This window comes from Typopeltis vanoorti, chromosome 4, assembly GCF_054136105.1.
Source record: "Typopeltis vanoorti isolate ZY-2024b chromosome 4, IOZ_Tvanoo_1.0, whole genome shotgun sequence".
Classification (NCBI taxonomy): domain Eukaryota; kingdom Metazoa; phylum Arthropoda; class Arachnida; order Uropygi; family Thelyphonidae; genus Typopeltis; species Typopeltis vanoorti.
Genome location: NC_143552.1, coordinates 5,478,736 through 5,493,059, shown reverse-complemented (window position 1 = coordinate 5,493,059; position 14,324 = coordinate 5,478,736). Strand labels below are relative to the sequence as shown.

The 14,324-nt window shown below is 35.0% G+C and overlaps 1 protein-coding gene across 2 annotated transcripts in view; it reads left to right on the top strand.

Moving 5' to 3' along the window:
- The window catches only part of SMC5 (structural maintenance of chromosomes 5), a 752,645-nt gene that overhangs the window by 14,009 nt on the left and 724,312 nt on the right, over window positions 1–14,324 (top strand). The gene's annotated exons all lie outside the window — the stretch shown is intronic.

Here is a 14,324-nt window from a genome sequence, read left to right as displayed (position 1 = left end):
AAGCAGAGGAGAAAAGGCGACATAAATTACCTGAGGCAGCTTCGTTCGGAAGTTTTTCTTTTCGCCGTGGGAGAACAACCTTTTGCGGGAGCTGTATGAGTACAGCAGTCCACAGCCTGCTATTTTACTGAAGCCAGACATTCCTGTGGAAGCTCAAGATCTGAGATGAAAGAATTGCCTTAAAACGTTTTGTGCAAGACTGTTGAGTGAATGTGCAATACAGAGCCTTTGTAAGTGCCATACTTTTGTACAATTCCTCTTATAGTATGTTATAGAAAGACTTTTAAGAATTTGGTTAATAGCAGTAAGAAGTGTCATTAAGAGAATCGATTGGCATGTTGGAAGTTCATATAAAAATTGTAAAGATAACTTAACAGAGAGTTAGCTAACCTCTTTGCAAGTAAACTAGAAGTTTAATAACTTGAATTTGTAAGCAGAGAGTAAATAAGATTGTGAGTTAAAGAAGTTAATTAGTGTTAAAGAAAAAAGGTTCTAATTTATGCTAAAGATTTTATAAATGGATAGAGAAAGCAATCTCCCCATTGTTTAATTCATGTTTAATTTGTAAATAAACGTGTTTTAATTATTTGTTAAAAGAGTGTTGCCTGATCTTTTATTTTAAACTGCACTGTTCTTAAATAAATCGGACTTGTGAGCGGGAAATAATTTAAGGCAATAAAAATGCAGTTCAGTTACTTACGAACCACGACTGTTAAAGTAAACATTGATAAAAGAAGCTTCGCTCGTGAGAGAGAGGAGATCTACCAGAAGTTTTATTTAGTTTTATGTCAATTAAATGATATATTGGCGGTGCAGTCTGACAAATAAATTTCCAGTATTCATAGCCATTCAACTAGTAAATACGGAGGATGGATAATCATAGTATGCAGTAGAGTAAATGAGAAAGGTTAAGAGTGAAAAAGTGCATTAGAGTAAAGTTATAAAGAATTACTAATAGAACAAACATAGAAGAGAGTAAAGGAAAAGATATTAAATATATAGACCGTAAAAATAACATACGTTTACAGTGGCGCAGACAAGAGAAGATATTACAGGGTCCTCGTTGCCTCCAGTTGGTGAGAGCAATCATGTGGTATTGACTTGGAGATTGCAAAATTTGTGGATTTCTCTTTTAAGAAGGGGTATATACGGAACTACAGGTTAGGTAATTATAACAAGCTTTGGAGTGAGCTTGCGGCCATCCCATGGCAGAACATATTATAGGGGAAAGATGTTAGCCAGTGCATTGGATATAATCAGTGGGCGTCTGAGGAAAGCAATATCAGAATGTTCCCATGGTCAGGAAGACAAACAAGGTAGGCATTAGATTGATGAGTAGTAGTATCAGGCTTGATCTGCAAAAAAAGAAAATGTTATGGAGAATTTACAAAGAGAAAGGCGATCAATACACCCATGAGCAGTACAAGGCTCAAGCTAGGAAGTTTACCAGTATAGTAAGAAAATCTAAATCAGATTATGAGAAGCCCTTAGCCAAGGAGATCAAAGGTAATCTCAAAGAGTTCTTCTGCTATGTGGCAAGTAAAAGGAAGAATGACTTTTGAAGGATAACCTTAGTTGGTGCTGATGGTATTGAGGTGACCAATTCAGATGTAATAGTAGAGTTACTGAGTGATCACTTTTCAAAAGTCTATCACCCAAGTGACAAGTGAGGATGTCTCTGTACCTGTAGCAATAACTAATGTGAGAATTGAAGTTAATAAATCAGAGGTACTTAGTATATTTCAGAATTTATATGTAAACACTGCTGTAGGTTTAGATGGAATATCAGCTTGGGTGTTGAGTGAATGTGCAAAGGAATTGGCAATGCCTCTTACTTGGTTATTTAACTTAAGTTTGAACTCTGGTATGGTCCCTAGGGAGTGGAAGGAAAGAAGGCAAAGTGGTTCCTTTGCATAAAAGTGGCTCTAAAACTGCAGTAGTTAATTGCAGACCAATTGCCATCTCGTGAGTGGTGGTAGAAGTATTGCAAAAGTTAAGGACAGAATTCAAGAATGGGTGGATCAGAATATGATACTCAATAGGGACCAACATGGTTTTGCGAAAGGTTGATCCTGCCTTAGCATTTATTAACTTTTTACAACAGAATGACATCTGAGTTGGACAAGGTGAATGGCTACACAGTGATACTTCTGGATTTTGCTAAGGCTTTTGACAGGATACCATGTTGTGCAAATTAGAGCAGATCGGGATGGATACTAAACTGGTGATATGGATAAGAGAATGGCTCATGGTGAGATACCAGAAAGTAGTGTATGGAGGAGCAGAGTCAAGGATTAGGCGGGTGACCAGTGGTGTGCCTCAGGGCTCTGTGCTTGAGCCGTTATTGTTTAATTTGTACATATATGATATAGGAAATGGCTTGAAGGTTGATATTCAGTTCTTTGCTGATGAATCAAAGTTGGATAGTGCAGTAAAAAATCAAGCTGATGTTGAGAGTGTGCAGGATGATTTAAATAAGCTGGCAAAATGGGCAAAAGGTAATGGATGTTAGTTCAATGTGGAAAAGTGTAAAGTTATGCATTTTGAGATTAAAAGATTACCAGCTGTGTACTACATTGATGGAATGGTACTCCAAGAGATTGATGAGGCTAGGGACTTGGAGGTGTTGGTGGATAAGAAGATGAAATTCAGAGGATACATAGCTAAGGTGTCCAAGATTGCACATAGGATTACTTGGTTATTGAAGAACACTAACATTCAGAGATAAAGAGGTTATTATTCCCCTTTATAAGGCGTTGATACTTCCACATTTGGATTACTCTGCTCAAGTTTGGTCACTTGGATTCCTTGGAGATGAGGAGGTTGTGAAAAGGGTTCAGAGGAGAGTTACTAAGTTGGTGAGTGATGTAAAAAATTCTCCCTACATTGATAGATGGGGAGCTTGTGGATTGCAGAGGTTGGTTGATAGATGGAGAAGATGGGGGGGATATGATAGAAACATTTAAGTTAATAAAAGGTTTTTATAAGATTGATGCAGGGGAAATATTTCAGCTGTGTGATAGTAATGGAAGAACAAGAGGTCATCCCTGGAAATTAAGTAAAAGTATGGTTAACACGGCTGTATGAACGAGGTTTTTCTCCTGGAGGGTGGTGAATGAGTGGAATGCATTGCCTGACTCAGTTGTGAGTTCTTTGTCTGTAAATGAATTCAAGAAAAGGTATGATAGATATTGTTTTAATAGTTTGGGTCTCCTACGATGAGTCTACAGTCTACTAACTCCACGGAGATACCTGTAATAATAATAGTAATAAAATGAAAAAGAGGCAAATTCCTCCTCATCAGAAATATCATAGAAGCATCTAGAAGGAAGACTCATTTTACTAGAATTCTTGATTTCCTTACCAATTCTTGTTTAATGACACCAGTAATAACTAAGACTTATTCTTTACATTTCATGTCATCATGGCACTGTTCTACCGGATCTCTATCTGTATATTGTGCTTTAATAGAGCTATCAAGTTTTTGAGGTCAGTAAATGATTTATTGAATTTAGCTCTGTAATAGACTGTATTAAAAAGGTTCTTTGGCAAGCATATAGAGGTTTGTGTTCTGTGTGATTTCTGGCCAAGTCTATGGTACACTATATTTTGTGAGAAGTGGATGCTTCATGAAACCTAAAAGTCTCCACTTTGATAGGTCCTCAAAAACCCTGTAATAATTCAGAGTTACAGTCAGCAGCCACAGTTTATTTTTGACATGCATTACAAAATGTAACTTCGTCTTTATAGCACAATCACCTGAAGTCCCTACAATTTGCCTTCAGTCTTTTCACTTTCATAAAACTTCAGCGTATTTATTTATTTATTTATTTTTTTTTTCATTTATTGTTCCTAATGAAGGGCAAATTTATATAAATTATCCATAAATAATCATTTAATAGGAAACAATAAAATTCACAGAAACCAGAAAGTAGGTAACATTCCCTGTGCAGCCTGATTCACATTTCACCATATACTCAGCCACATCATCTGGTCTTTGACTTTTAAAAAAAAATATATATATATTTTTAAAAAACAGCCTTTTCATTATGTAAAATTTTCAAGTATTTAATTATATTAAGCTACTGAAATATGAGAACCAAAAGGCTTCACTTTGGCGATGCCCAATTATTCAAATTAAGTGGATATTGAATTCAACATTATTTCAAAGCCGAATAGAGAAACTACAAGAGTTTCATGCTGAATATAGAAACTATATAAAAGTTTCGGCAGATCCAAGCGTAAGCAAACCTTACATGACAGGGACAACTCGTAGTGAAGGTGGAGCAAGCTCTGATCACTATCCTTAGTAAAACACATCTCCGAGCAGATATGTATAATGTTATACTGAAAAAAGAAAATATTTTTTTTTATTTGATCTCTTTATTTCTAACAATTATTTTTAATATCCAAGTGCTTTTATTTGTTTATTGCACAAGGGTTCACTCAGATTGGTGCAATGACCTCTTTTTTACTATTTCTTTCAGAATCCAAAAAAATCACTGACTGAAGACCAAAATACAGAATAAACACATTTAATAAAACAAAAACAATATATACACACTTCAAACAATATTACATAACTATAACTAACTACAGAATCAATTGGATCCAAGGCCTTTTAAAAATAAACTTACACTTAAGACTAGACTAAAGACTTTGTTTTCACAATGAGAAAATGTTTATAGATAGTTTCTCTCTCTGTCAAGGCCCTTTTCCGAAGATATATGACTTTATTCTTCATTTTCATTGGATCCTTTCTCATCATTTACGTAGCACACATTAATTCTTCCTGACTCAATTCTGTCTCCTTTCCAGTAGAAATAATAGTTAGATCCGGCTTCCTTAAGACAGGTGAAACTTTCCAATCAGCGTTTCCTCGAACATTCCTTTAGAACGTAAATAGCAATTTCTTCTTTTATTCACTAATGCTTATTGACAGTCTTAACTCTTCCACTTTAAAAAAACTCGCTGTTCTGTGATTCCCTTTTCAGAATCTACTACTAATCTTCCAATTAGCATTTCCTCGAATATTCCTTTTAAAACACCTATAGCAATATTTTCTTTTATTTATCAATACTTATTTCACTTTGAAACTTCGTAGTTCCACGATTCCTTTTTCGGAATATACTATTAATATTCCTCTGACTGTCACATAAAAAAAAACTTAAGTTCCTCCGATTCTAAATATCTGCCGGCCTGTGTTCTAATTTGTTTCCAAACGCTCTCTTGTTTACTCCCTGTTACTTTGATACTGAACGCTCTCCTTGTCAGCTGTCAATCACACATCAAGCTTCTCGGCGAGCATGCGCACTCCATGAAACTGGCAAGAATGGCTGATGCATGTCTCCGTTAGCGACAAGAGAAAGTCTTCATAAAACACAACTTAATATTTTAAACTACAATAAAATTGTTTAAAGTAACACAACTATTCAAAGCCGGTAAGTACATAAATTTTTTAAATGCTTTACATATCACTTTCACAAAATAATTTCAATAACGGGCACATTGCAAGTGCCGACAATGTGTGTTATGAAACTAAAACTAATAAACATTCTAACATAAACGGTACGTAAAAATATTCAGAATTTTAAATTATGATTATTTTTACAATACATTATGGGGAGGGGTTACTACCCAGATCAGTTTCAACCTTTCTTAAGGTCTCATCAGTGGGAGCCAGACCCAGATGTATGTAAATACTCAGGTTGTGCTTTACAACGAGTACCTTTCACAAAACTTCAGTGTATTTATTTATTTATTTATTTATTTTCACTTATTGTTCCTAATGAATGGCAAATTTATATAAATTTTCCATAAATAATGATTTAATAGAAAACAATAAAATTCACAGAAACCAGAAATTAGGTAACATTCCCTGAGCAAATTTACTACGGTTGCCCCTGTCATGAAAGGCTTGCTGGCGCTTGGATCTGCCGAAACTTTTATATAGTTTCTATATTCGGCACAAAACTCTTGTAGTTTCTTTATTTGGCTTTGAAATTATGTAGGATTCAATATCCACTTAATTTGAATAATTGTGCATTGCCAAAGTGAAGCCTTTTGACTCTCTTATTTCAGTAATTCTTGGTACCTTTTTTGGCAAGTAGTATTTAAAGTATAAGCTCTGCATCACTACAGCCTGAGTATTTACATACATCTGGGTCTGGCTACCACTGATGAGACCTCAAAAAAAGGTCGAAACCGGTCTGGGTAGTGACCCCCCCCCATAATGTATAACATCATATATATCCACTAGGAGATGTGTTTTACATTATGTAAAACATATCCGCTAGGAGATGTGTTTTACATTATGTAAAACACATCTGCTAGGAGATATGTTTTACATTATAGAAAATACTAAGGATAGTGATTGGAACTTGCTCCACCTTTACTACGAGTTGTCCCTATCGTGAAAGGTTTGCTTACACTTGGATCTGCCGAAACGTTTATATAGTTTCTATATTTGGCTTTGAAATAATGTTGGATTCAATATCCACTTAATTTAAATAATTGTGCATCGACGAAGTGAACCTTTTGGCTCTCTTATTTCAGTAATTCTTGATGCCCTTTGTGATGTGACACCTTTTTTGGCAACTCATATGAAAAGTATAAGCTCTGCATCACTACTTCACTTCCATACTTCCATATCCATCACTTACATAATCTGGGTCTGACTCCCACTGACGAGACCTCAAAAAAAGGTCGAAACCGGTCTGGGTAGTCACTCCCCCCCTCCATAATGTATAACATCATACATGTCTGCTAGGAGATGTGTTTTACATTATGGAAAATACTAAGGATAGTGATTGGAACTTGCTCCACCTTTACTAAGAGTTGCCCCTGTCATGAAAGGTTTGCTTATGCTTGGATCCGCTGAAACTTTTATATAGTTTCTATATTCGGCACGAAACTCTTGTAGTTTCTCTATTCGGCTTTGAAATAATGTTGGATTCAATATCCACTTAATTTGAATAATTGTGCATCGCCAAAGTGAAGCCTTTTGGCTCTCTTATTTCAGTAATTCTCGGTGCCTTTTGTGATGTGACACCTGTTTTGGCAACTCATATGTAAAGTATAAGCTCTGCATCACTACAGCCTGAGTATTTACATACATATGTGTCTGGCTCCCACTGACGAGACCTCTAATAAGGTCGAAACCAGTCTGGGTGGTGACCCCATAATTAAGCTAATTAGCTTAATTAAGCTAATTAAGCTTCACAACATTAGCTTAATTAAGCTAATGTTAAGTGTGGAAATAAGTTTAGAACAATGCTATATTACAATTGCAAACCTACTTAAGAGTTGAAGGAGTTGGAAGAATAAGATATATAGATGGATATTCTACCGTATTTAATTAAATTCTACCAAACAAACTTTTGTGTTTGTTTGGTAAAATTGTTTGGTGGTTGGGAGTAGATGCTGTTGGTGTAGTTGCTGTCAGTTGGGAGTGGTGGAACCAGAGTTGTAGATGCCCTCCCTTGATGAATCTTTGAACTTCCTGGAGGAAAAATAATAATAATAATAACCAGTTTTTTGTTAAAAATTATTTTGTGAGAAAAGCACAATATATTTTTTTAAATAATATGATTATCTATTACATATGTCTTACGTACTCTATATATCAGGGAGTCTGAAAAGTTCTGATAAACACCTAGAGAAAAAAATTAATTTTATGTCATCTTATATATATCCTAAAATAAAAGATACTTTCTTAAACATTTTTATATGAAAAAAACATTTTTGTTCTAAGTATTTATCAGAACTTTCCAGACCCCTCTCCCCTCATATGTATATGGTTAATATTGAACTAAATTAATGCATTAATTCATCATCATCATCATCAAATTCCTACCATGTACCTTCAAGGGGTGTACAGGATATGATAGTACTACATTAAAAAAATTACATCATTACTAACTTCCTATCTACAATTTTCCTCCAAATCAGTCTGTTACTTGTCAAGACTCCAACATTATCAGATCTTATATTTCTATCTTGTATGGCACTTTGTACCGTATCAATCCACCTATATCTTGGTCTTCCTCTGGGTCATTTTGCTTCCAACCTGGCGGAGAACACTTGCTTTGCTAATCTTTCTTCACCCATTCTGTTTAAGTGACCATACCACCTGAGATTAGCTCTGCTAACACATTCCTGGATGCTGACAATGTCAATTTCTTTCCTAATATCCTCATTTTTAATATGATATTGCCATTGATGCCATCTGTTCACGCCTCTAATCTTTCTCAGGACTCTCATATCTGCAGTCTCTATTCTTTGGTCAAGTGTTTTACTTCTGACTCAGCTCTAAGATCCATAAGTTAAAACTGGTTATACAAGAGAGTTATACACTCTCTTGTATACAGCTAATTTAGTGTTCCGACTAATTTCTCTCTTATTCCATATGAATTTATTCAATTGACTTCCCACCATACCAGCTTTGCTGATTCTGTTGTCTATTTCTATATTTAATTTACCATCTTTACTAAAAATCGTGCCTAAGTAGTTGCAATGTTTTACTTGTTCTGCAGGTTCTCCATTCACAACACAGTTGACATCTTCAATGATTCTGCCTATTTTCATTGTCTTTGTCTTTTTATTGCTGACATTCATACCATATCTATTACAACAGTTATTCAATTTAGTCAGAGAATCTTGCAAACTTGTAGCGGATTTATTTAGAAGTATAACATCATCCGCATAAAGCAAAGAGCTGACATTAACATCTCCAATTTTGATATCATGTTTAATACCACTTTCCTTCATAATGTGATCCATATAGATAATGAATAACAGAGGGGATAATATACATCCTTGTCTCACACCAGATTTAACATTTAACCATCTTCCTGTACTTCCTTCATTTCTAACTGCTGACTTACAACTCAAATAAAGACTAAGTATTGCTTGATATAATGCCCCATTGACACCATATAACGGTAGCATATTGAATAGCTTCTCTCTTGGCACCTTGTCATATGCCTTTTCCAAATCGACAAAACTTAAATACAGATCTTTGTTATATTCCCATGCTTTCTCGACTATTTGTCGTAAAGTGAAGATCTGATCCTGACAGCCTCTATTTGGCCTGAATCCAGCTTGTTCTTCACACAGCTTTTCTTCCACAATTCTTCTCAATCATTTCTCAAGTATACTTGCATAGATCTTGCCAGAAACACTCAGTTAGGGAAATAACTCTGTAATTCTCACATTCAGTTTTATTTCCCTTTTTTTATATGGGTTATGGGTACTGTGAGGATTCTTCTCCAGTCATCGGGAATTCATCCCTCTGTCCAGGCTTTCTGAACTATGCAGTGCAGCCACTGTAAGAATTTTATACCACCATACTTCAGCATTTCTGGTCGAATATCATCTACTCCTGTTGCCTTTCCACATTTCAAGCCTTTGATGGCTTTTTCTACTTCATGTATGGATATGTATTCCTGACTGCATGCCTGGGCAGTGTTTTTTTACCACTGTGCTGTCATCACTGCTTGTTTCATTTAGCAGTTTTTCAAAGTAATTACTCGATATTTCAAGGATATCTTTTTCTTCCATTTTCATGTCACCTTTATCATCTCTAACTCCTTTTACAGCACTCTTTTCTCTATTCTTAAGCTTCTTCAACAACCTCCAGAATATTTTGCCACCTTCTTGATATTTATTTTCTATATTCTTGCCAACGTCCTCCCATGACTTTTGTTTAGCTAATTTTACACAGTGTTTAGCATTCTTGCATTTGTCTCTGTATTCTCTAAGAGCACAAGCTGACTTATTTGCCAGGAACTTTTGATATGCTTTCATCTTTTCTTTCACTGCTTCTTTAACTTCCTGTGTCCACCATGGAGTTCTAATTTTTCTATCCTTGCAGACAACTTCACCACATGCCTCTGTAGCTGAATCTATCACGGCTTACTTCAAGGCATGCCACTGAATCTCCAAGGTTTGATTACTGTTCTCAAATTTTTCCTTCAATAATCTTTGTGTATTTTAGTCTACAGTTCACATCTGAGAGCTGCTCATCTTTTATTCGCTTTAAAACTTTCTTACATGTAAATCTTTTCAGTATGAAATTCAATTTTATCCTGCTCAAGACTAAATAGTGATTGCTTCCAATTTCAAATCCTCTGTACACTCTGGTGACCTGCACCAGGGAGAAAACATCACTATCAACAATAACATAGTCAATGAGACTTTTCTTATTCCTTGCCTCTTCTCTCCATGTGAATTTATGCACATTTTTATGTTGGAACATGGTGTTAGTAATAACCAGTCCATGTCCTGAGCAGAAATCCAACAGATAATTGCCATTATTATTAGCTGTGCTCTTTTCTCCAAATTTTCCCAAAATATTTTTGTATGTCTCACAATCGTTACCTACTCTGCTATTTAGATCCCCAACAATGACCAACTTTTCCTTTTTCATTGTGTCAGTTGCTTTTTCTAAAGCCTCAAAAAATTCCTCCACTTCTAACTTAGTAGATCCTTCTGTGGAACCATAGGCACAAATAAGTCTCATTGTCCAGTTCCCGATTCTCATATTTGCCCACATTACTCTACTTGAGACTGCGTGCCATTCAAGAAGATTAGCCTCATATTTTGTGTTGAATACTGTGGCTACTCCTTTTCCTTGATTGTCATTGTCTGAATATAACATTTTGTATTTTTTGCTCAGAAAGATCTCGCCAGTTTTTGTATTTTTTGTTTCAGTCACCCTTATTATGTCGATCTGGTACTTATCTAATTCCTCAGCTAGCTGCATTTCTTTGCCATTCAGGCTTCTTATGTTGATAGTACCGATCTTTAACTCTGGTGATGTTGAGTTGGGGTGTGTTTTCAGATTTGTTCCAGTAGCTGACTTTTTGCTGGTTCCCTGGCGAAAACAACGGGGTCCCTTGTTTAACCAGGCGATGCCCCAGCCGGCATGAAATTCTGTCATGTTGTACCATCATTTTTTATTTTGATTTAACCAATACGAATACATTTTGGATGGCTAAATCCCAAATTGCCAGCCCATCCTTGTTCGTTCAGTATCCAAGTAGATACCCAACAAGGTGCACCACGAGAAGGTGAGGATTGGACATTAGGGCAGAAGCCCTGGTCAGTTCTCCGCATTCCTTTAAAGGCTATGTGGAGGGCTCCTCTCAGTTATACAGCTTTGACCCTTAAGCCCCCCCCCCCCCCCCAAGTATGCATTAATTTGGTATGAAAAACTTCCTTGTTTTTCTTGAACTGTGTGAGAGAAATGAGAGAGGATTTTTGGAACTTGATAGTGAATATTATTATTATTATTATTATTTGACACCTCCAGGGAGTTGAAAGACTCATCGAGGGAGAGTGTGCCAACAGCATCGAACGATTGGACCTCTTCCAACTACTAACCATGCTCAAACTTACTTAACTGAGCCATTAGTAGCAGAGGCTCTACCAATCGACCAATATTTGTGAAGCCTTTTATGTAGAAAGAAAATTGCTTAAAATTATCAACAGGACAGCTGTCAGGGTGATCAGATAAAGTGGATTGAGTTTTTAATGACTATCTGTTTTTTTTTTAATAGTCTTTCCTGTAGAAAGAAATAATAATGAAGTTCTGAACCTCCTTTAAAGGTTCAGAATGGTAGAAAGTGAAGATATTTTTAAGAATTTCAGATCCAGAGTTGAACTTTTTGCTTTCTTATTAAGGATAAGAAATCTGTAGCTGTGTTCCAGAGTTTTTGATGCCTTTCCACAGAAGGAAAATTCTGCACATATGAAAGCAGACATGAGCAAAATAATGCAGTGTTAATTATTTTGAATGTTTCATATTCATAAGGGATGATAGATCAGATATTAGAACTGCTGAATTTTATTTATAGTTTTCAAGCAATTTATTGAAGTGCGAATGATATACTTTTCTTTTCAGCAGGGTAAATGTTTTTACTTTTAAAGGGAAAGAGAACTTTAAAAAAAAAAAAATTAAAACTTTTAAAAGTCCTGATGCAGTCAAATGGAAGAAACATGCACTTTAAGATATAGCAATTAGAATAGCTTAAAAAAGTTTTTTTCTGCCTAAGAGCTAGCTTAATTTGAGCATACTTGTTTAGTCAGTTCTGAAGACGCATTTCAGTTAGTATGGAAATGGCATGTCATAAAGTACCAAGGGCGGGGGGAGCCATTCAGAATGCTATATGGTGTAATTTGGGAACATCACATGGAGCAATATATAAATAATTCAGTGTTTCGTTTTCAGTATAGAAATTTAATACTTGATAGCACATCTGAGAGAGACAAATTGTTGGTACAGTCTTCATGATTGCTTCAAAAAATAAAAGTTTTTACAGACGAATATAAATTTATGTGTATTACTTTTGGCAGTGATACAGATGAAAATCTTTCTTTTATTCTTTCTTTTAAGGTTACACGGTGATCAGCACTCGTATTTGTAAATTTAGGGACATAAAAACACATGTGTTGAACAGATTATTTTATTAATTACTAATAAAATAAAACTTGACGTTTCGACCCCTATATCGAGGTCATCATCGGAAGAATACAACTGTATAAGGAACCAAGCTACATGCTCATGCCCTGTGTACCGGTAAACTAAATCTACGTAGTTAATAAATCCTTTTTCCTAGCCTGACCTCTAGTGATAAAAAAAAAAAATTAATTAATTAAAAAAAAAAAAATATATATATATATATATATATATATAAATAAATACAACTACAATAAACTGCTAAAGTCCTCATGTATTAATATTCTTCTGGATAGTTCTGGTTGTTATAAAATGATTTCTTTCGGTTGCTGTTGAATGTTATAAACAATGAAAATCGATCTTGTTAAATTGGTATTTTAAAAAACAACAACTTTATTTTGTTTAAAGGTATATCTGATTTTTTGAGGAAGAATGGTGATGATTTGCAAGTTTTGCATAATCAAATGTTTGATTTTACTTAAATAAATTTCAGAATACTGTATTTCAGAATTCACTCATAAAATGCCACATAGGCTTCAATTCATACATAGATTGGAATTACTTCACCTTCGTAGCCAGCAGCAAGACATCTTTTGAGAGCATCTTCGCGTAAACAGCCTTAAAGGAATAGAATCTTATAAATAATTTAATAAATTATCTCCTGGTTGGTTAATAAATTTGTTGGCAGCCAACTGTGATCAAATAACTTGAAAGTGAATGAGATGATGCTTTAAAATGAAAAAGAAAAGTAAATTATGTGAAGAAAATAATATATTTTGAATGCATTTAGAATGAGGCTGAAAATTCACTTGCTGCTTGTCTCTGACTTGCCTGTGGATTTCTGGAGTTGTGGTTAGGATCACATCTCATAAAGAATGCCTAACCTGTGAAAAGCATAGCACTTTTAATGAAGACCCCTCTTTGTCATCTGCCTTATGAGCAACTATTATTATCGTAAATGAGTGAAATGATCAGGCAGGAGTAATTGTATTGACTAGTTGTAGAAAGCATGTAGCTGTGCTCTGTGTAAAGCAGAAAAAATAGGCTGTGTGTGTGTGTGTTGCTAAGCCTAATAGATATTTAAGCTTTATCTGCATGTGGCAATAATGTGCTGTAGGTTTTGCAACCTTTTATATATTATTATTTGACACCTCCAGGGAGTCCATAGACATCGAGGGAGAGTGTGCCAACAGCATCGAACGATTGGTCCCCTTCCAACTACTCAGATATATAAAAAAAGAAAAGCCTCTAACTGCTGGAACTTGGGATTTTTTTAAATCTCATTGAGAAAATCTTCATCTACATCTGCTGACTGCAATTACATTTGCAGCATGATAATTTAGGGCCACTGGATCATCATGGATGATCCAGTGGCCCACAGTAGTAGCAAACATTTGGGAATGTTTTTAAGCATATTGTTAATGTGCAGACCTTGTTTAACATTCCACTTTAGGTGAATGTCACTCTTTTCTTTAAATGTAAACTGCATACTCATGAACACCAGTAATATTGCAGCAGACTAAAGTGGCACTACTATGGCATGAAATAGGATAAAACTTGTGCATTTGCAGTAAACCTTTTTTTTTTTTGTATTGGTTTGTATCCCTTTCTTCTAAACAAATCTCCAATTTTTTGTTAAGATTTCAGTTCTCAGGTTCTGAGAGCTATGACTATTTGAAATGTTGCCGCTATGAGCATTTGTGAATGTGTTCATAGGCATGCCAGCATATCAATAGAATTTCAACCAATAAATAGCACAGCTAGATGTGTTGTATTAAAATTATCATTACTACAATTAACTATGAATGTGCTACTTAAAATGTATATTTACATATTCTTTTGTAGTATGGATTTTATAATGGTA